This window comes from Protopterus annectens, chromosome 7.part0, assembly GCF_019279795.1.
Source record: "Protopterus annectens isolate FY-2018-M chromosome 7.part0, PAN1.0, whole genome shotgun sequence".
Classification (NCBI taxonomy): domain Eukaryota; kingdom Metazoa; phylum Chordata; order Ceratodontiformes; family Protopteridae; genus Protopterus; species Protopterus annectens.
Window position 1 is genome coordinate 162,277,875 of NC_056739.1, and position 22,560 is coordinate 162,300,434.

Here is a 22,560-nt window from a genome sequence, read left to right on the forward strand (position 1 = left end):
AAGTCAAAGTACAATTAAAGTTCATGAAATTAATATTGTTTCAGTCTTTGATGTCAGCCAAAACTGCTCTTCGCACCACCCACAACGTGCCCAGTAATGACTCCTTCTGCAATTCGTACAGTGTTACATGAATTGGTAACATATCTAAATACGATTGTAAATTCTTTTCTTATAAGACCCGTTGTTCCTACTACTATTGGAACTGTCTAGGTATCTTTCTTCCACATGGCTCTCGTTCCTGCCTGCAGATCCAGGTATTTTATGACTTTGTGTCTCTCTGTATGCAAGACAATGTAGTCACTGGGTGTGGCGATTTTAATGATGAATGTTACTTCTGTCTTCTTTTCTTGGACCACTATATTCAGTTTTCTAGCATCTATCTTTTGAACTGTTGGTATTGGGTGATCCCATGTAATATAAACTTCATCATTTTCTATAATTCTTTGTGGCTCATGTTTCCAGTGTTTTTCAACCACTTTGATACCATAATATTTGCACAATCTCCAGTGTAACAGTCTCGCCACATTATTATGCCTTTCAGTATATAGTCCCTCTGCCATTAGTGCGTCACAACCAGCAACAAGGTGTGTGACTGTTTCCAGTTCTTTTTTACAAAACCTACATACGTCTGTTTCTCCTACATGTTCAAAGGACTTTGTAAACCAACGTGTATGTAGCCCATTATCTTGGGCTGGCAATATTAACCTTTCATTTCTTGGTTTGAATTCACCTCTCCTTAACCATTCCTGCATTCATTCTTGATCAACATCCGGCTCTTCTCGAAGTTTTCTATACTTGCAACTATATTTATGTTTTTTTTCCACATTTCTTGCCTTCTCATCTGGTCCTTCACCTTATATTCTTTCTTTTGTTTTTTTGGCACATTCAGTTGCTGCCTGATTTTTATCCACTTCTGGTCTGATTTCCTTTCCTGCTTGATTGTGACATGTTTCTGCTAAATTAAGCAGAAACATCATCTTAGATTTATTCTCCTCATGTTTCAAAACTTTCACTACATTTGGATCTTGTGAGGTCAGTAAATATGTGTGGAGTCCCACGATTGCAGATCTGTACATGTAATCAATTTCAAGGAGGCCCATCCCTCCTTCGGAATGGGGAATGTATAATCTTGGTATACACTGATTTTTATAAATCATATGGTAAGCATGAAGCATCCTTCTTGTTTTAATATCCAGTCTATCCAACACTTTCTGGGGCCAGTCAATCACTCCAAAACTATAAGTTAGGACAAGAAGAGCAAATTGATTTATGGCTTGGATCTTGTTCCTAGATATCAGTGCTGTTTTCAGGATTCATTTAAGTCTTCTAAAGTACTCCTTACTGAATTTTATTTGCATTTGTTCATGTTTTATTGCTGATACTTCATCAATTCCCAAGTATTTATATACTCCCTCTTGCTCAAGTTCTTTTATATCACATTCTTGTCCCAAACTGATGTTTTCCTGCTGCTGCAGTTTTCCTTTTTTAAAGGTTGCTTTTGCACATTTATCAAGACCAAATGACATTCTAATATCATCTGAAAAGGTTTTGACAACCTGTAGCTGTGCTTTCAGTTCCTCATCTGATGAGCTATACAGTTTTAAAATCATCGACAAAGAGAAGATGAGAAGTCATTAGACTTTGTTGTTTTCTAGGAGCCAAATTGTAGCCATGGCCTAAGCTGTTAAGTAAACAGTTTAATGGATTAATGACAAGGCAGAATAGCAACGATGACAAAGAGTCACCCTGGAATATCCCCCTTTGAATTTTTATCCCTGGGATAATAATCTGTCCTTTATCATGGCTTAATTGCAAAGTGGTCTGCCACTGTTTCATGGTTACTGTAATGTAGCCAATCATTGTAGGGTGTATCGTATACATTTTTAAGCACTCTTTTATCCATGAATGTAGGATACTAGCAAATGCTTTTTTGTAGTCAATCCATGCCATACTTAGATTCTTCCCTTTCTTAAAGTTCTCAACTATAACTTTGTTTAACAACAAATGATCCTTTGTTCCATATGACTTTCTTTAATTGCCCTTTTGTTCTAGTCATAGTTGGGTTTTCTTCTAAATGACTATACACTCTGTCAGCGTCAATTCCCGTGTATAGTTTATACGTCGTTGGAAGACAAGTTATTGGTCTACAATTTTTAGGGTAGCTTGCAGGTTCACTCTAGAGCATTGTTTATCAAGTTGTTAACCAGTATGGTGTGTAATGGTCCTGTAAAGGTTATATGGTGTCCTGCCATAATGGTCCTGAAAGTTTACATGCTATCCTGCAGTACTGGGGCTGTTACAGTTATATGTTATCCTGTAGTAATGACCCTTTGAAGAGTGCATCCTGTCCTTTAGGAATTGCCCGGGGAAGGCTGCATCATTCTTGAAGTAAAGCCCTGTAACATTTATACCTTGACAGCCAAGGAATGACTATGTGAAGATTATGTGTTGTCCTTCGTTAATGGCTGTGCAAAGATTACTTGCTGCTTTGCAGTAATAACTCTGTGATTGTTATATCCTAAATTTCATGACTGTCCCTGGAAAAGCTGCATCTTTCCTACTGTAATGGCCCTGTGAAGGTAGACTCTTGTCCTGGAGTAACAGCCTTGAAGGTTACAACTTGTCCTGCAGTAGCAGCCCCATGAAGGTTATATGCTGTCCTACTGTGACAGCCCTGTAAAGGTTACTTGCTGAGTTGCAGCAATGACCATATGAAGGATGCATGCTCCCTTGAAGGAATGGTCTTAGGAAGGTTGCTTGTGGACAAGGGTGTACATTCATAAGGTGCCCATACATATCAGAAATAAAACAGGTAGATCTGTAGGCTGACTGCCAGCAAGTTAGTGACCAGTACAAACTGTTCTACTAGGATTCCTCTGCTGAAGACTTCAATGGTCATGCACATCAACATGTCATCATGGCCAGAAAAAACTGCTACTGACTGATTCAAAACTTGACAGAAGCTGTCATTTTCAGCCTTTACCATGTATGTTTCTCATAATTTGTTATAGTGGAAAATGAAAAATGCAAAGCCTTGGCTCACTTGATAAACTGCCATAACCACACACAAAAACCCACTATACAACTTTATGCAAGCACAGGCTAGCCAAAAGCAGTCAAGCAATTCAAGGACAAGACAGCAGGAGTACTGTTGAAATGGGACAACAAAGGACAGAAAGTGAAGAAGAAAAAAATGAAATATAAACCGGCTATCCAGCTATGGGTTCATAGGATAATACTAGGCTATTGGCCTGGAGGACCTTATAAGCCTAGCCAAGAATTTCACCCATGTTCCCACAAAGTCAGCACCTGTTTCCACTGTCCAGCAGGGGCACAGGTGAGATCTCAGGGGTCTATTTTCTGTGTACCATCCAGTCGTCCAGGTTCCTCTTAAAGAAGGTTAGAGAGGTATTCTGCTTGACATGGTGAGGGAGTCTATTCCACAGATGGGGGAGTCTTTGAGACACAAATCTAGCCTGCCAACAAGTTCTATTAACGTCACAGACCAGGTTAAGGCCTTGCATGCGGTTTGCATGAGTGGTGTTTGACTTAAGGATATGCAGCAACTCCATCAAGGCTGGGTCTGAGATGGCCTTGTATGCCAGACACATCTGTATGAGACTTTGTAGAGGGACAGGGATTTTAGCCTAGCTGTATAGGACAGGTGTTTGAGACCCTGTATTTTCCTGGTCAGGAACCTCTGTGGTCTCTCCTGCTGCTGCATGTGCTTGGCAAGGTACATGCCAAAGGGAGCACTGTACTCAATAATGGATCTAATAAGGGAGGAGTACAGGGATGCTATGACCTCCTTGTTCCTGGATGAAATACCCTTATTTATGAAGTGGGCCATGTTGAAAGTCTTCTGTACAACAGAGGCAACATGGTGGTCAAAAGTCAGGCTGCTATCAGCCTGGGTGCCCAAGTCCCTCACGACTGATTGCGTGCTTAGTACATTCTTATTAATGTGATAATAAGTGGGGATGCCATTTTCCCCAAAGGGGATAATGATGCATTTCTTGGCATTCAGTTTGAGGCAATGCTTCTGGCACCAGTCATTAGTTTGGGTAAGGCCCTCTTGGAGGATGTTCACATCACTAGGGGATACCTAGCACCCAGCTTCTAGTCATCTGAAAACTTGGTCAGCCACAACTCACTGGTTTTGGCTTGCACCTCAGAAAAGAATATCCCACACAGTAGAGGCCCCAGGACTGATCCTTGTGGTACACCGCTCATTACAGGTCTAGTACTAGAGGTGGCTTCCCCTATTTTGACTGAGTGGGTTCTATCAATGAGCTAGTTAGCTACCCATCTATTAACACATGGGTTGATGCCTAGATGGGAGAGTTTATCTATTATGCCTGAGTGGGGAACAGTGTCGATGGCTTTGGCTACGTCAAGGTAGGCAGTGTGCACAGTTATCCCCTTGTCCATGGCTTTGGTGACTGTTTCAAAGAAGTCAACCAAGTTTACCAGGCATGATCTCCCTTTGACAAAACCAAACTGTGTGGGGTCAAACGTTTGGAGGTTGCCAATGTCCTTGTTTATAAGGTCCATGAAAATGCATTCCATGGCCTTGCAGATCATGCTAGTTAGGCTGATGGGCCTATAACTGTCTGGGTTGGTGGATGCTCCACCTTTGTGTAGAAGGATGACAGTGGCTGTCCTGCATTCAGCTGGGACAAAGATGGTGCTCAGGCTTTGGTTGAATAGAGTGCCTAATGGTGCTGAGAGCTCATACCTGAGTTCACGTAGGACACAGACAGGGGGATTGTCAGGTCCCACTGAGGCTGTTTTTTTGCCTTTGACAGGGCATTAAGGACCTGCTCCCTGGTGATGAGGGAATGGGGGCAGGTGCTGGGTATATCCTGGTTTACTGCCAGTTCAGAGCAGATTTGGGTGTTACCTTTGAAATTGTGGGCATATATGAAGCAGGCCTTGTGATTGTCCTTAGTGGATATGGTCAATTTGTACTCGAAATTAGCCTTAGAAGATTTCACCAGTGACCTTATTTGCTTGTTCAGACAAAAGAGAGATTGCTTCCAACTTGGCACCTGCTCTTTCTTGGTCCTGGACAGCAATTTATTTTCCTTTTATTATAGAATTTCTTTATTGCCACTTTTCACCAGACATGTTTACTCTTCCTTGAGGAAAATGATTTGGTCCTGTCAGGTATTGTTGAGTCCCTACAGCTATGTAAGTGCTCATATAGTTTTTTGGTGTAGCCCATATTTTCCAGTGAAAACCTTTCTATGGTTTGTTCTTTTGCCATTCCATTCTTATCAGATTTTCAACAAAATGAATAAGCATTTTTTTAATATTTACACAACTATGAATGACATACATGTGGGCATATTATATTTTATATGCCAGTGAAAATACAAATTGTTAGATACATTATGTTATCTCTATTACAGATGTGTCATATACCAGAATTAGAAAATATAAAATGTTACAAATGTGTTTATATTAAAAGTAAGTTAATTCAATGTGCCATAATTAAATATGTGGTTAACAGTCAAAAGTTGAAACCAGCACAGTAATGTTACAGAATGTCTGTGCAGTGTACTAACTGCAGTATTTTACCCCCAAACAAGTAACATTTAGAAATAAAGAAATAACATGAATATTTCACAGCTGCAAGCATGCTGTATAAACTACAGAGTGCTTGGATTCAGACTATACTTTATATTATGTGACTGCCTTAAGTGCTTCATGTAATTATGCACACATATCAATAGTATTTATTCTTTAAGATCTATCTGACATCTAAGTCAATGCAATACTTCTATGCACTACAGTTTTCTATTTTTACTGATACTGTAATTTACATAATCCATTGACAAAATCAATATATATAGAAAAGCAGTGCAAAAGTTAACACATTTTCCACCCAGCATGCGTTGTAACTAAATAAATAGAATCAGGACTGGAAAAATAATTTAAAATACTGATAAAAAGCATCTAAAAATGTACAAACAATATAGACACAAATAAAAATGAAAATGCATATGGCAGGATTTTCAGATCTGTACTCACAGTTCCCAGACTGCTGACCTCAACAAGTCACACCCACATCAACAAATTACTGTCTGTGCAATTCCTTAAACTGATGACCAAGTCACATTCCTTTCACAATGCTGCTCACTGAATGGATCATTGAAAACCATATGCCAGGATGGTAATTACTTGCATGATGAAGCAGAGTGAGCCAAAAGGTATCTTCATGGGTCAAAAAACAAAATATCTTCCCATTTAAATTTTACAGACTTCATTCCAGTGGAGCTGTACCCCAATTTTACATACACACACACCCCCACACACACATGCACGCACACATACACACATGCACGCACACATACACACACACATACACACACAAAACACCACACCACACATGTATACCATTTAAAGAGAAATACCAGGACATTATCAAATAGTCCCAAGTGCCAATAAGCACCAAAGAGCTCCACAAGGCAACAATGAACATCCACAAGCACACACAATGTTCTCCTACTTTTCATACTCATCTACTAAGACAATTCAATATCACTGCATACTACTTAACGAATTTGTCATATAAACCTTGCAAACCATAATTACCATTGACAAATAAATAAATAATATTATAATCTTGTAATAAAGCGAGACATATGAGCCACCTGGTTATCTTAAATTCTGGTTTAAGACAGAAAGATCCAATATCAAGTACAGATTTTATAAGTTGCTCTTATATACTTAGAAAGTTACTGGAATAGTAGGTTTTGTAATAATATATATTTTCCGAGTCATATGACATTTGAAACTCAAATGTACCTTGTTTAGTGACCGCAGACCACAACAGATTTGCCAGAAAATGCACAGACTAAAAAAAAAGCATAGTTAATAGCATGCACAAACAAGAACAAATCCCTGTTCTCTACTAAAATACTTGCCGTTGCCAAGTGCTACACTGATTTATTTGCATCTGCCAAAAAAAAACAGCTTGACAGAGCTATATATATTACAGGAACAGACCTAAAACATGAAAACATCACACCAAATCAAGCATATTGCCACACTTTTTACTTGCTTTGTCAACATGTAAAATGACTATTTAACTGCTGCTAAACCATTTACTCTAACTTCAACCCTTATCTGAAACAAAAAAAACCTCTCTCTCTCTCCTTGCTAATTTGGCAAACCACATCCGTGTTTTTTTCTTTACTTAAACACTTGCCATTGCCAAGTAACTATTTTTTAACAACTTGCTAAAACATGAAATATTTGCATCACTTACCTTAGTGTATCTCATGTTTCTCCTGATTTAGGAAGTGAACAAAATGAATCCTTGTTGTCAGCAGAGCTAAACTTGTTAAAGTTCACTCTTGTTGCCTGGACTGAAAAACTGATCAAATACCCTCTTTCCAACAAAGGGGGAAAAACTTTTTTTTTAACAAATACAATGTGACAGAAATTCACACTGCAAGCACAATAACCTGTAGTTGGTCAACAGAAGAATTAGCCACAGCAGTTACAGAAACACAAATAACTGATCAGAAGTAATAATAACAAAAAAAAAAAGTACAGTTTTGTACCTACCATAAATGTAGATGTTCGAGGATCCACATTGCTGCAGTCCTTACTATTGGGTAGTCCGCTGTCCAGTCGGCCCGAATACCAGAGTATAAGGCTGACGTCGGTCAGGGCGCATTAGACTGACGTCAGTACGTCAGGGTACTAATGCGCATGACCGACGTCATATCCTCAGTCTTTTCTTGCCCCAGATGTCAGAAGACCCTAAAAAGACAAGGCCCAAAAAACCTGCACCAAACATATGTACAATATATACAAAAAGATATATACAAAAATATCAGCATATAACCTCACCTACACAACCACCCCTAAACACAGAGGGAAGGAGGGAGGGTAAATTGGACTGCAGCAATGTGGATCCTCGAACATCTACATTTATGGTAGGTACAAAACTGTACTATGTTCTTCGTTCCACATTGCTGCAGTCCTTACTATTGGGTAGAATCCCAAAGCAGAGGTAAGGGAGGCTGGCAAATCATAAAGAAGTAGGAGCTGACAACATGCCTTGCAAAACAGCTGTGGCAAAACCAGCCCTAGACTTAGAGTAGATAGGAAGGTGATAATGCTTAGAGAAAGTATGCACTGAACTCCAAGTAGCTGCCTCCAAAATATCTTTAGTTGCCACCCCTTAGAAATGCTGTTGAAGTGGCAGTAGCCCTAGTGGAATGAGGCCTAATCCCAGCTGGAATCTCCTTGCCATGATGGGAATAACAAAATGCAATGCAAAACCCAATCCACCTAGAAATAGTTTGTTTTGACACAGGCTTGCCCTGCGAACTCAAAGCAAAAGAAACAAACAACTGCTGAGACTGCCTAAAATCCTTAGTCCTGCTTAAATAATAACGCAATTGCCTGTGTACATCTAAAGTGTGCAAAATCTTTTCCCCTTTATTTTGGGGGTCTGCATAAAAAGTAGGCAAATGAATAGTTTGGTTTAAAGCCACACTAGAAACCACCTTAGGCATAAAGGAAGGATTAGTACGTAATGATACCCTATCCTTATGGAAAATCAAAAGGGCTCTACTGCCATAAGGGCCTGCAACTCAGACACCCTTCTTGCAGAAGTAATAGCCAACAGAAAAGCAGTCTTCCATGACAAGTATTTCAATTCAGCAGTAGCCGCAGGCTCAAAAGGTTGTAGAGTAAGTTTTCCAACACAAAATTGAGATCCCAAGCAGGAGTAGGAGCTCTACGTGGGGTCTTATATTCTTTGCCCTCTAAGAAACTGCTTGAACAAAGGATGCGAAAACAATGGTGGGTCACAATCATAGTGAGCTGAAATTGCTGCAGCATGAATCTTAATGGAAGAGAAGGACAAACCTTTGTCCAATAACTCAGTAAGATATTGAAGAGCCACACTCAAATTAGGCTCAGAAATCTCCAAATTCTTTGCTGTACTCCAAAATAAAAATCTCTTCCATTTTTCTGCGTACACTTTCCTTGTACTAGGTCTTCTAGCTTCCATAATCACATTTAAAACCTGTTGAGGAAGTTGAGACCTGCTGTGTTTCAACACAGAATATGCCAGGCTGTTAGATGAAGAGAGTGAAGCTTGACATTGAGCAGATGACCGTCCTTCTGAGATAACAGATGAGGAATCAAAGGTAAAGGCCATGGAGGCTTCCTTACCAGACTCCTTAGTAGTGGGTACCAGTGTTGCCGAGGCCAATCTGGAGCTATCAAAATCATCCTTGGCTTGTCTTGTCTGACTTTTAATAGCACCTTTGGAAGAAGAGGCAGAGGTGGAAAGGCATACACATGAAGGTTTTCCAACTGAAAGACAGAGCATCCACTTTCCAAGCTGTGTGATGAAACCCCTTTGTGCAAAACTTTGGCAGCTGGTGGTTTAGTGGAGAAGCGAACAGATCTATGTCTGGTGTTCCCCATGACACTGTCAATTTCTGAAATACATGAAGATCCAGTTTCCACTCGTGGGGATCCATGATTTGTCTGCTTAACACATCTGCTAAGGAGTTCTGTGCTCGGCAGAAACCTTGCCTGAAGAGTTAGTTGCAAGCTTAGCGCAGTCTCCCATAAAATCATTGCTTGCCTGCATAGAGGATAAGAATGTGTTCCCCCCTTGCTTGTTGATGTACCACATGACAGTTGTGTTGTCTGTTAGAATCAACACCTGCCCTGGAAGAAGTAACTCCTTGAAAGCCATTAATGCAAACTGGACTGCTAACATCTCCTTCATGTTGATATGTAGATGCTGTAGTCTGGCAGGCCACTTGTCTTGTATCCACTTTCCATTCAGATGAGCTCCCAAGCAATGTCCGAGGCATCTGTCGTTAAAATCTGACTCGCCTCTGGGCGGGTCACAGAGAGTCCCTTGTTTAGGTGACATTCCTGAGCCCACCACAAAAATTCCTTTTGAAGGCAAGGTATTATTTGAATGACAGTGTCCAAATCCTGGCAGTGCTGTGTCCATACATTTTGAGATACCATTGTAGCTTCCTCATATGCAGTTTGGCATTGGGAAGCACCAGAATACAAGATGCCATGAACCCTAATGCTTGAAGGACTGTCCTTGCAGTCAGCACGGACTGATGAGATAGTTGATGGAAGTAAAGTGATAGACTCTTTTGTTTGTCCGGGGTTAAAAAGGCCATCTGGGCTGCTGTATTCAGTCTCACACCCAGAAAGCACATGTCTTGAGAGGGTACTAGACTGGACTTTATTTCATTCACAGAATACCCTAGGCATCTTAGCACTGCTATAACATATTCCAGATGCTGTAGAAGGTCTTCCTTTTCTTGAGCCAGAATCAGGCAGTCGTCCAAGTAAGGATAGATTTGAATTCCTTTTAGCCTGAAGTAAGCTATCACTGGAGCCAGAACCTTTGGAAACACTATGGGCGCAGTAGATAAGCCAAAGGGCAATGCAGAGAACTGATACTGAGAATTCCCAGCTCGAAAACGCAGATACTTCCTGCAACTTAGTGTTATAGGCACATGAAGGTAAGCTTCCTTGAGATCTAAAGTTACCATCCAGTGATCTTTGCCCAGCAGAGGTAAAAGCTGTTGTAACGTCAACATCTTGAACTTGGGAATGTCCAGATAAGTGTTGAGGATAGATAAATCCAAAATTGGTCTCCACGTGTTCCCCTTCTTTGGTACTAGGAACAGGCGAGAATAAAATCCTAGGCCCCTTTCTGATACAGGGACTGGCTGAATGGCCCCTATTTGGAGTAACTGAGAAATTTGCTTGTGAGCCTCTTTCCTTTGTGGAGGAGGAACGTCTGGCATGCCTTTGAAAGGGGCAATGTATGGAAATAAAACCTGTAACCGTGGTGAATGATATCCAACACCCATCTGTCTTGAGTAATTAAATCCCAATTTTCCTTGAAAAGAGACAGTCTTCCTCCCAAAGGAGCTGCCAGGCGAGAATCTACTGGCAGCTGAAAAGGCAGGTCATTGGGTCTGTTTACGAAAGGACTGACCCCTGCCCTCACCAGAAGTCTGAGCAGGTGAACTCCCTGTCCTAGGCCTAAAAGAACCTTGAGCTCTGCCCCTACCACGTCTAGACCTACCCCTAGACTGGGAATCATAAGCAGGATATGTCCATCCCTTAGTAGGCCAATTTCTACTAAACTTGGTGGCTGCACCTGCAAAAATCTTTAACAGTTTGCATAGACTTAGCTTTGTCCTCCATTTTCTTTAAAACTGCTTCCACAGGCGAACCAAACAACACATCCGACTGTAAAGGAGCATCCAAAATCCTTGTCTTAACATGCTCAGCTAAATTCTGATCCCTCAACCAGGCATGCCTGCGAAGAACAGAACTAGTGGCAGCCACCCTCGAGGAGGCCTGTACAGCATCAAAACCACATTGCAAGGAATGCTTACCCACTTGTTCAGACACATGAACTAAATCCAGCAACTCTTTACACTCAATACCTTCCGCCAAAGCATCCACCTTAGATTTCAGTTGTGAAAGGAGATAATTTTGATATTTAAGCATGTGAAACTGACAATTCAACGCCCTCATGGCTAAAGTGGAAGAAGTATACACTTTCTTTCCCCATCTATCCAAAGCCCTTGCCTCTTTATCAGTGGGAACAGGGTTTTTAACCACAGAGGCCTTAACACCTTTATGTCCCTGAGAAACAGTTTCGGGTCTGCCCTAGGACTCTTAAAAGATACTTATGAGCTTCAGGCACCCTATAGTACCTATCAGGTTTAACAGGAGCAGGAGGCAAAGAATCAGGGTTCAGGGAAGCCTCTGCAAAACATCTTCCACCACATTCAACACAGGAGGTATAGCTAAGGGCCTATGCTGGGGCAAAACAAGAATTCCCTAAGCCTTTTCCTGGAATCAGAGTAATCCTGGCCTTCCCATTTAAAGTGCTCCCTCATGGAATGCAGAGTCTCTGAAAATGAGAAATCCTCAGGAGGAGAAGCTGTAGGAGTGGAATCATCCACATCAGAATCAGAATAAGGAGGATACTCCTGCAAATCTTCTACAGAAGACTCAGAAGCCTCTGAACACTGTTCAAAACTATCAAACTCGGTTCCACCCTAGGCCTCTTATCAGGAGGGGGCATAGAACCTCTAATCATAGTAATCAAATCTTCTGCCATTTTAAGCATATGTTTCTTAGGCACAGAACCTGAAATGCTAGGAGAAGCCCCCACTGAAGCTGAACTTGGCCTACCTCTCAAAGAAGTTTTGGCAACAGAAGGAGAGGCTCTAACTACCTTGGGAAGAGAGGGAAGAACAGTTACCTGAGAAGCCCCTCAGCCTGGCCTACCTCCTGAGAAGGCACATCCTGTAACAGTAAAGTCTCTGCCTGAGACTCCAAAGAAACTCCTGGCAAAACCTCTGGCTCCACTGAGCCTTCTAAAGAACCGGCGTCCAGGACTGCCGGTTCATCAACCCTAGGCTTCGCTGTTTTGTCCTTGCGCCTCTTGGGCCGAAGCGGTCGGAGCATCCGGCGGCATTTTATAATTGCAACGCTTCCCAAACACTAACCTGGCACAGTCTAACCGTCTCTTAATAGTGCGCTTGTTAAACCTAGCACAAGAGCGGCATCCAACAACGTCGTGCTCAGGCCCTAAACAAGGTATACACAAGGTATGGTAATCCCTATGAGGTATCTGTTTCCCACAAGAAATACAGTTATTCACTTTTTCTGACATCCGGTTAAATACTGAGGCAAGAAAAAACCAAAATGTTCCCCAACGGGGTACTTAGCCAACTCTGATTCGGTCTGAAACTCCGGCTTCGGAAATATTTCAGAACGCCAACCTGCACTCGCAAAACTGCTTCTGCATCGGACCATGTGGCAAAAAAGACTGAGGATATGACGTCGGTCATGCGCATTAGTACCCTGACGTACTGACGTCAGTCTAATGCGCCCTGACCGACGTCAGCCTTATACTCTGGTATTCGGGCCGACTGGACAGCGGACTACCCAATAGTAAGGACTGCAGCAATGTGGAACGAAGAACATCTGACTTGTGAGCAAATCAGTACCACCAGCCAGTACAAACTATACAGAATATAATAATTCTGTAAAAGGCTGTTGGTACTGAAGCATACTTAAAGTGCTCATATAACAATGCCATTAGAATCCCCAACTGCAATATTGCAAATGTTGACGTCACTGACACACCCCTTTCACTCCCATGCACAATACCAGGAAAAAGATTAAAGGGAATTCACATCAAAGAACCATGAGGTCAGCTGAATTTCATACCTTTTCCCCCTATCTTCCAGGCCGTATTAATTGGGCAATTATCAGCCAATTAAATAAAAAATGCAAAGCATTCAAAATCCTGATGAACTGCAACTTATTATGCAGTCTCAATCATGGCATTTGCATGTGCTATTTTCAGTGACGGCTGATGACCAAATCAAAGGGGGGGAGGCTGCAGGAGACAGCTGAATGGGTGGGGACAACTAAAAAGGGGCAGAGCGATGTTACAGTGGGATCAACCCTGACATGTTTCCAGAATTTGTGTTAGTTTCATTTTTGCTACACAGAGACAGTGGTCACAGTCTGTATGCTTACCCCCTATACATATTAGTACAGTAAATGGCAGGGCCAGTCATTTCTTTTTCACACTGATAAAGTCCCCCATCCCAATCGCCTAAAGAAAGTACCTGGTTTGAACCTAGAAAGTTGAAATAATGGGAAAAAAGACAACAGTTACATTAACTATATTGCTTTCACATAAACATTGGCCAAAGGTCAGAGCTTTTACTCACTCCATCTCACTATATCCACATTCACAGTAGTCTTGTAAAGGCAGAATTATAACAGTAAATAGTAAGACAACTCATTTCACTTACAAACAACACCCCCATACCTGTTACCTACCTAAAGAAGGTGGTTTGGCCTTGCCAGCATCAGTAATAATGTTTTCATTAGTGTATTGAAATGATGCATGCAAACAGTCAGAGTTTGCATTTCATCTTATTTCACCCAAATACACATTAGTCCTGCAAAGCCAGAATTATTACACCAAAGCTACAGTGACAAACATTTCATCCACAAACAGCCATCATATCAATTGTTGACCGAAAGTACCTGCTTAGACCCTCCAAGGATTAAAACAAAAATACCAATGATTACATTAATTTACTCTGTTGCACAGAAACAATAGCTACAGGCTTGTATGATAGCGGACTTTACCCAAATACACATTCATTTTTCAAAGCCTAAATTACAACAGTAAACAGAAAGGCCAGACAACTCATTTCATTCACAAACATCCCCCATTATGTAACTAAAGTAGTCACTTTTTACTCTCTCAGGATTAAAGTGGAAATAATAGTAACAGTTGGGTTACATACTTGCATTATTTTCATTTTGTTCGCAGAAACATTAGTTACAGCTTGTGTGTGCCAGCCAAATACACCTTATTTATTTTACATTTATTTACCAGAGTTTCTACAACCAGCTTTAGTAAAAAAATAAATAAATAAATAAAAACTTTTCAGCAAATGTCCAGGGAGAAAAGCTCCAACATATTAGAAACATTTTAAAACAAACATTCAATATATACATGAACAGATATGAAATAACATACATTAAGAATTACTCATACATTTACTAATTATTTTGCATTCTTCTTAAATGATTCAGTCCAATGGAGCTGAGGAAGCTAGCACTTTAACCTCCAATGGGCGGAGCCTAAGCATTTTAACAGAATAAAATTATGCCCTCACATTTCAAACAAATGTTCATATCTCTGGAACCATATGGGTTATGAAAAAAGTATAAATGGCAAACCCTTCAGCACAAACTATTTTTATAGTGACAGCATTTTTTAGGTTCTAGGTATTAAATGGAATTTTATAAGTCACAGTAAACACAGTTACAATTACTTTTGTAATATTTTATAAACAACTTACAATATTTCAGCAACCACTCAAGTTATACACGTACTATCGAATTTTATTCAACTAGCAGAGAACTTTCATATGAGGCTAAGGAGTTCTATCTGTATTGCTTGGTTGTTGAGATATTTAGAAAATGTGAACATTATATCTATATAAATTAATATCATAAAAACAACAGTTGCTATCTCTTTATCTGCATTAGACAGAGGTCAAATATTAATACAGTTAAGTTTTCCATTGTTTAAGCTTTGAAATCTTTTAAAACCTTATACATAGCATGCTTTTGGAATTATTGATGCAGATATGAACAAGCAATATTTGACGCCTAGAGGTGTCAGTAGGAGTTAACTGCAGATGCACCTGGAGGCGTCACTCGGATGTAATGAGTTAAAATACAGACAGAAAAGTATTACAGTTTTGTAAAGCTGGAATTACAAAAGCAGTAAACATTAGGGCCAGTTGTTTCTTTCACACATAGCCCCAGTCTCCACTGCCTATCCCACCCACAGTATCTGATTTGATCTTGCGAGGTTAAAAACAAAAACAACAACAAAAAAAGACAACACTGTCATTAAGGTAAGTATTCTTTTTTTCACATAAACAATACTCAGAGTTCAGAGCTTGTGGTTGATCTTACTTCACTCAAATACACATTACTCTTAAAAAGCAAGCCAGAACTGCAGTCATTCCATTCACACATAGGCATTGCCACCATCCCAACTGCCTACCAAGAGAATCTGCTTTGAGCCTACAGGGTTTAAAATAATGAAAATAAAAGACCATGACTACATCACTGTATTTATTTCACATCTTACTTCAGTTCACCCATACACACTTGACTCATGCAAGAGTAGAGTTTATCTGAACAACAAAACATTGACAAACCATCCTGATGTATCTGGAGTAACACTGTAAAATATATCAGGTTAAAAAAGTCATCCACCAATGGCCCCCCAAAACACACTGCATACCTAGTATCTGTTTGACACCTGCCAGTATATTATATTAAAAAAAAGAAAGAAAGTCATCAACACCCATCAAAACACACAGGCCACTAGCATCTGGTTGACCCTGCCAGTGTATTATGTTAAAAAAGAAAACCATCAACAGTCCTCAAAACACATTGCCTCCCTATATCTGGTTAACCCTGCCAGGATATTATATTAAAAAAGAAAGTCATCAACAGCCTGCAAAACACTCAGACCACTAGAATCTGGTTGACCATGCCAGTGTACTATGTTAAAAAAAGAAAATCATAAACAATCCCCAAAACACATTACCGCCCTAATATCTGGTTAACCCTGCCAGGATATCATGTTTAAAAAAGTTATCAACAGCCCCTAAAACACATTGCCTCCCTATACCTGGTTAACCCTGCAAGGATATTATGGCTTTACAGTTATTTACATCAGTTGCTAGTGTCCAAAAAAGTACTGGTAGAAAATCAACCTTAGACTGGATTCTTACTAAAAGGCACAACAAAATCAGGGCAGCCAGTAACCTTCCAGACAGTCTAAGTGGCCACCAACCTACTTAGACTCTCAGAAGTTACAGTATCCAAGATAAACATAAAATGTACAACCAAGTTTGTAACTCTAAAACCTTTGAGAAACACACTTTTATCAAATCCTTAACAGAATATAACTGGAAAATATTAAAATCTATGCCCTTAGACACTGCCATCACAAATATCTATGAGATATTCAAAAGAATCCTCAATAACCTTGCCCTAGTACATACTAAAAGGATCAAATCCTAATCCTGCACCATAGCTAACAAACGAAACTAAGAAATTAATTCTACAGTGTAACAAAGCCTGAAAACAGTAGCTCAGACAATGAACACAAAATACATTTCAACTTTTCAGACAATTAAGAAATAAAATAAAATACCAAACAAAACATGACAAGTACAAACATACAACATTCTCCAAAATAAACATCAAAACAACCCAAAACTCTTCTGGACATCCATAAATAAACCTTTATATCCAGGCCAAACTACCACCCCTATCCCTACATCCAATAATATTACTGATTCAATTCTTTAGTCATGGCTTAATGCAAGAGGGTTTCCAGAGATACTTAACAACTGTATGAATTGAACAATATAAAACAGGAGCTGAGAGGGGAGAAGGAAAATTACCGGGTTTAGCAACTATTTTGTAAAGACTATATTGTCCCTCACAAACATTAACACTTCCAATATGCTTTCAGTACCTACAGCCTCCAATTAATATCCTCAGCTACATGACTAGCTCAGTACCTACTTCCACCATTAACAAAAACTCTTCCATAAGCTAAAACCAACCACCCTAGCTGATGACCAACTCCCCTCAGATGACTTAAAAATGGCTGCAGATGCAATTGCTTTTCTGGTGTCTATATTGATAAACAGATTTATATCTGAAAAATAAGTTCTTTCCGTCTGGAAAAAATCCTTTGTTATACCATTACACGAAGGTGGCACATCTACAGTGTTTAATAACTACAGGCCCATTGCAATCCTCTCTCCCTATCAAAAAATACTTACATAATGAATTAATGATCAGCTTCTACATCACCTAAATTCAAATAATCTGCTCTCAGAAACACAGCATGGTTTCAGACCCCACCACAGCACAATAACTGCCCTTGTTCACTTCACCAACACAATAAACCAGCATAGGAACAATGATACCCTAGTGTCAACTGTGTTCCTGGACTTATCCAAAGCTTTCAACACTGTATCATACCAATGCTTACACAATGAACTCTCTTCTATAGGTCTCTTCTGATCCTCCCTGAAATGTTTTCTTAGTTATCTATCTGGAAGGCAAGAAGCAGTCAAATGGCAACAGGACCTCTCTTCCTGTTACCATAAGTGTCCCTCAGGGCTCAGTACTAGGACCCCCTTCTCTTTAATATTTTTATAAACAAGCTTCACACTGCCATACACCAAGCAAATATAAGACAATACGCAGATGATTTGACTTTAATATGTACAGTCCCCACAATATACAGACTACAATAAATCACTCAAACTTCTTTCTCTTCAATCAAAACCTGGCTGAAAAGTTCAAACCTACTCCTTAGCCCCAGTAAAACAAAACTGATACTCTTTACCCTGAGATATTATCTTTATCAAAAAACATCTTTCTTGGCTACATCTACAAATAATACTAAAATTGAGGTAGTACCACATACCAAATTAATGGGCATAGTAATAGATGAAAATCTTAAATTTGATCAACATATTCTTCAAACAATTAAAGATCTACAAGAAACTGGGCTTTCTTTACAGGACAAAAACTGTACCTTACAGACTCAGCGTGAAAAACATGCCCTCGTCCTATATGCTCCAACCCATTTATATGGCTCATCTATCTTTACAAACCTAAGTTCTACACTAACATCCAAACTAGCCACCTGTTGCAACAAAGTAGCTAAATTTGCTACCAACACCACCCACCAAACTCACCACTGCCAAGATGTAAAACAGCTAAACTGACTACAGCTTAACAACTACATAAACACACTCTCAGCTAGTTATGACATACAAATTGATATATTATTTTGAACAATGCCCATTATTGCCCTACACTCCAACAAGGGACCTCGGTGCTGGTGATAAATTTTTACTAAGCACTACTAATGCAAATAGTTCATTGGGGTACACAGTATACTCTTGTTGCATCTTCAAGCTCCAGAACACTATCCCTGTGCAAATAAAAATGACTAAAACTTCCAAGCTATAAAATCCACCTCAAACAATACCTTACTCAAGCCTTGTCAAGCTCATGGTCATCACCAGGTTTAGACCACTAGTGAAAACACCAACTTTTTATTGCTTATCACTAACTTTTTGCCCTCCCCTACTTGAATCACCAACATTAATATTCACTCCTGCACTTGAATCAATACACCCCTTTTTATCCCTTCTTAAACAATGCTTTTCATCTTTCTCTTTTTCTAATTGCTCCCATCCACTGCTTTACCCCTCTCATGTATCCCCTGTATACCTAAGTTATAAACCTTCTAGATACACCAATTTGGAACAGGCAGCCTAAACAGAACTAATCCTATACCATGCTCTTTCAGTCATATGCTATTATCACTACCACTAACACCTTAACCACTATACCAACCCACTAGGAGGTTGGTGTTGGTATAATGGTTAAAGTGTTTGTCTGACAGACAGAAGGTATATGGTTTGATTCTCACCTTTAGAAAGGAAATTAGCAAGGCTTACAATGGCTCAAGAAGCAACTAGCCTAGTAATTAACTATGAACTATTCTCATATATACTACTAATCTCTCCCCTCTCTTCCTGCATAACTTTATAACTTCATTATATCTCTTGAGCTCTTTAAAAACCTATAAAACACTAAAATCTCCCTTCCTACATAATTATATAACCTATTTCATTACATATATTGAAATCCTTGGAAACCTTCCTTTACTGATATGTAAGAACATTAAACTTCTTTACAATAATGTTTCTCTTTAGAGCTTTTAGAGCTACAAGAACTGTATAACCTTATAATTGTTGATGTAAATATTTTACTGTATATAGCTGTCTTGTAATTATGTTTATTATTTTTTCAAGAAAAAAGTAAGTTTTTTTTTCTAAGAACTGTCTGAAATTCACTTGTTAATATAGGGTCTATATTATAAACTCGAACGCTTACCTTATCGAATCCCTAAACGTCGACCCGTTCTCATCGAACCGCATAAACACCGAATGCCCTAAAACCGCAAAATTCAAAACATCAAACTATCATACTTGTCCCACCCCACCACCCGCTACATACTACCTACACAAACAAACTAAATAAACCACATACATACACTAACCAAAACCCTACTTCTAACCCTAAACTAAACCCTACCACCACATACATACACTAACCAAAACCCTACTTCTAACCCTAAACTAAACCCTACTTTTAACCCTACACTAAATCTTACATATACCACCATGTATGCACTTAACTTAACCTGCACCCTAACCCTAAGGTCCGTAACTATCGCACACTTACCTTAAGGAGCTATACAACAGAAGGCCAACCATGACGATTCGTTTCCGGTTTTGCTCTTCTAGACGTTTGATGTTTTCGCGGTTCGATAAGGACGGGTCAGCGTTTAGGGATTCAATAAGGTAAGCATTCAACTTTACAATATAGACCTGTTAATATAAATGGTACTGTGATGGATCTTTTCTACCAGGGCCTCCACTGAAAACAGTCTCTACTCAGTCAGACTTTTCCAGTCAAGAAAGACAAATAAATAAATAAGATAAGAAATTATAAACAAAAGTGCCTTAATTGCTTGTGAGTTGCTCTGATTGAAGAGGTATGTCATCAGTATGGTACAGGAAAATGTTTTGTTTACCAAAATTAACTATAACACATTTTTTTCACATTAATTTATAATTTCAGACCATTGTCCTTGTACCAGTTGCTAATATGGTCTAACCCATGCTGGAGCAATTCAGAGTCAGTTAAAGATCAAATAATAATTCCCAATTTACAATAATCTGCAAATGTTGATAACCATGTGTTAGGAGTGAAGGCCTGAAGGTCTGAGAAATAGATGACCAATAGGAGAGGGTCTAGCATAGAGTTATGAGGTACATCGCCAGTAACTTCTTTTGCTTTCAAAGTGGCACCTGTGACACTAACCACAAGGGTTCTGGCCTTCTGCCAGACAGCCAATTAGCTATCCACCACACAACATAAGCATTTATACTCAGATTTACATTAGCTCTAGGCTTCCAATGACATTACTGCTCTGTTATTTCTGAAATCAGATGTAATATCTGTCCCACAAGTGTTACTCTTTTCCTTCTTGTTTGGTATCCATTATGTAGACACATGGATGTAACAATGGTGTTGCCATACTCGGTGTACTCACCTGAATAAATCAATTTCTATGTGTCATTCAGAAAAAATATAACTAAGAGAAGTCAGGTGATGCTTCTAACTGTCTAGGTGTACGCCTACAACCCAACTATGTTTGTAACTTGCTTACATCTAGGACCGCTTACCTTAATATATATATATATATATATAGAGAGAGAGAGAGAGAGTGTTATATGGTTGTAGTAGGCAAAAGTTGAAAATTATGCATTTGTTAAGTATATGAAGAAGGGCGTCCAGAGATGGCAGCACAACTCTCAACCTCTTAGCAAAAAAAATCTGGACAAAGCCTGACAGAATGGATGGGACAAAGGCCCCAAAATAGGGACAGATTTTAAATAGTACTCTTATAAACTTAGAATGTTGCTAAAATAACAGGATTTGTCTTGGCGTGCATTTTTCTGATGTATATGAAGTCTGAAACATAAACGTATATCATTATTTAGTGACTTAAATCCTCAGATCATCTGACTGACTTGCCAGAAAATCACAAACTTTATGAGGACCAGACCAAAAATATGAGGCATAGATCTGGACCGTTGAGAGGTATGGATGGCAGCAACAATAACATGATGTGATAGCTCCTGGCCTGCAGCATTTAATATGACAAAATGCCAAGGCCCCTGTTTTTCATCCCGGGGATATTCCTGCTGCCCTTTATTAAACTTTTTTTTATGTTAAAACGAAAAGTATTAATTGGATAAAGTAATAACTCCGTAAACTAATAGCAAGCAAGCGTTTTCTACTTGATAAATACACCAAACTAAACAGCTCTAACAGCTTTCCAAAAAAGGCTTTGCAAAGTTGCGCCTGTAATTATGATCACATTCCCTTAAAGCTTTCACAGCCAGGTGTCAATTTATTCAGAATAAGAATGGTTTGCCTGTGGGACTTTTTTTTACTATTTACTTTGGTTAAAAATAAGCGACAAAGCCACCCCGCTAAAAAATGAAGAAATCAGGGACGAATGTCACATCCCCGAGTCACTTTTAATTGTTTATATTATTTAGTTAAATGGACTATTCGGTTAGCATTTTGATATAACTGGCTGAATAATCATTCACGTGTAACGTTTCCGTGAGAATATTATTTTGTCTCTCCAATCATCGCTGCTCACTTTGCCACATAATATTCCAAAGGAACAACTTAAACATTGAGCCAAAATCTGAGACAATTTAAGAGATTATGAGAAGCATAACCCTAGACACGCAGCACTACGCATCACGAGTATGACTTTGCCAACTCTGATATCCGGGCTTAGGGGAGGGAAGTGGGTTGGTTCAGTTTCCATTCCTAATCACGTAAGTATGACAAAAGTAAAACAACCATTTCACCAAATGCTCTAACTCAGAAAACGCCTTCGCCTTCTAACTCACCAGCGTTTCCTACCTGTGCCCTGGAAGTGGCCCCTCCTTACACTATGCTATCTACCGATCCAGCTTTGCCTGTTCACACCCTACACACCTGTCTGACGCATCAGGTTACTTCCTGGTCCACTTCCGCACACGAGCTGTATAGCAACTGACACATCGCAAGGAGCAACAAGCCAGTGGCGTGTTGTTTTAATATCTGTACATGTACTATACACCAAGCTATGACCAAAACTAAAACTGAAACACAATTCATAACGTCCCATTAGTGTGCCTGGTGTATACTTCCCTTTTAATAACAACCCAGTGCAAGGCTATCCATAAAAGTAGATTACCAGACGAAGTAATATTCCACTGCAATTAGACCACC

The 22,560-nt window shown here is 39.5% G+C and overlaps 1 protein-coding gene across 3 annotated transcripts in view; it reads right to left on the reverse strand.

The window, feature by feature from the left end:
* Positions 1-22,560, reverse strand: part of ETV7 (ETS variant transcription factor 7) — a 475,597-nt gene that overhangs the window by 421,696 nt on the left and 31,341 nt on the right. The gene's annotated exons all lie outside the window — the stretch shown is intronic.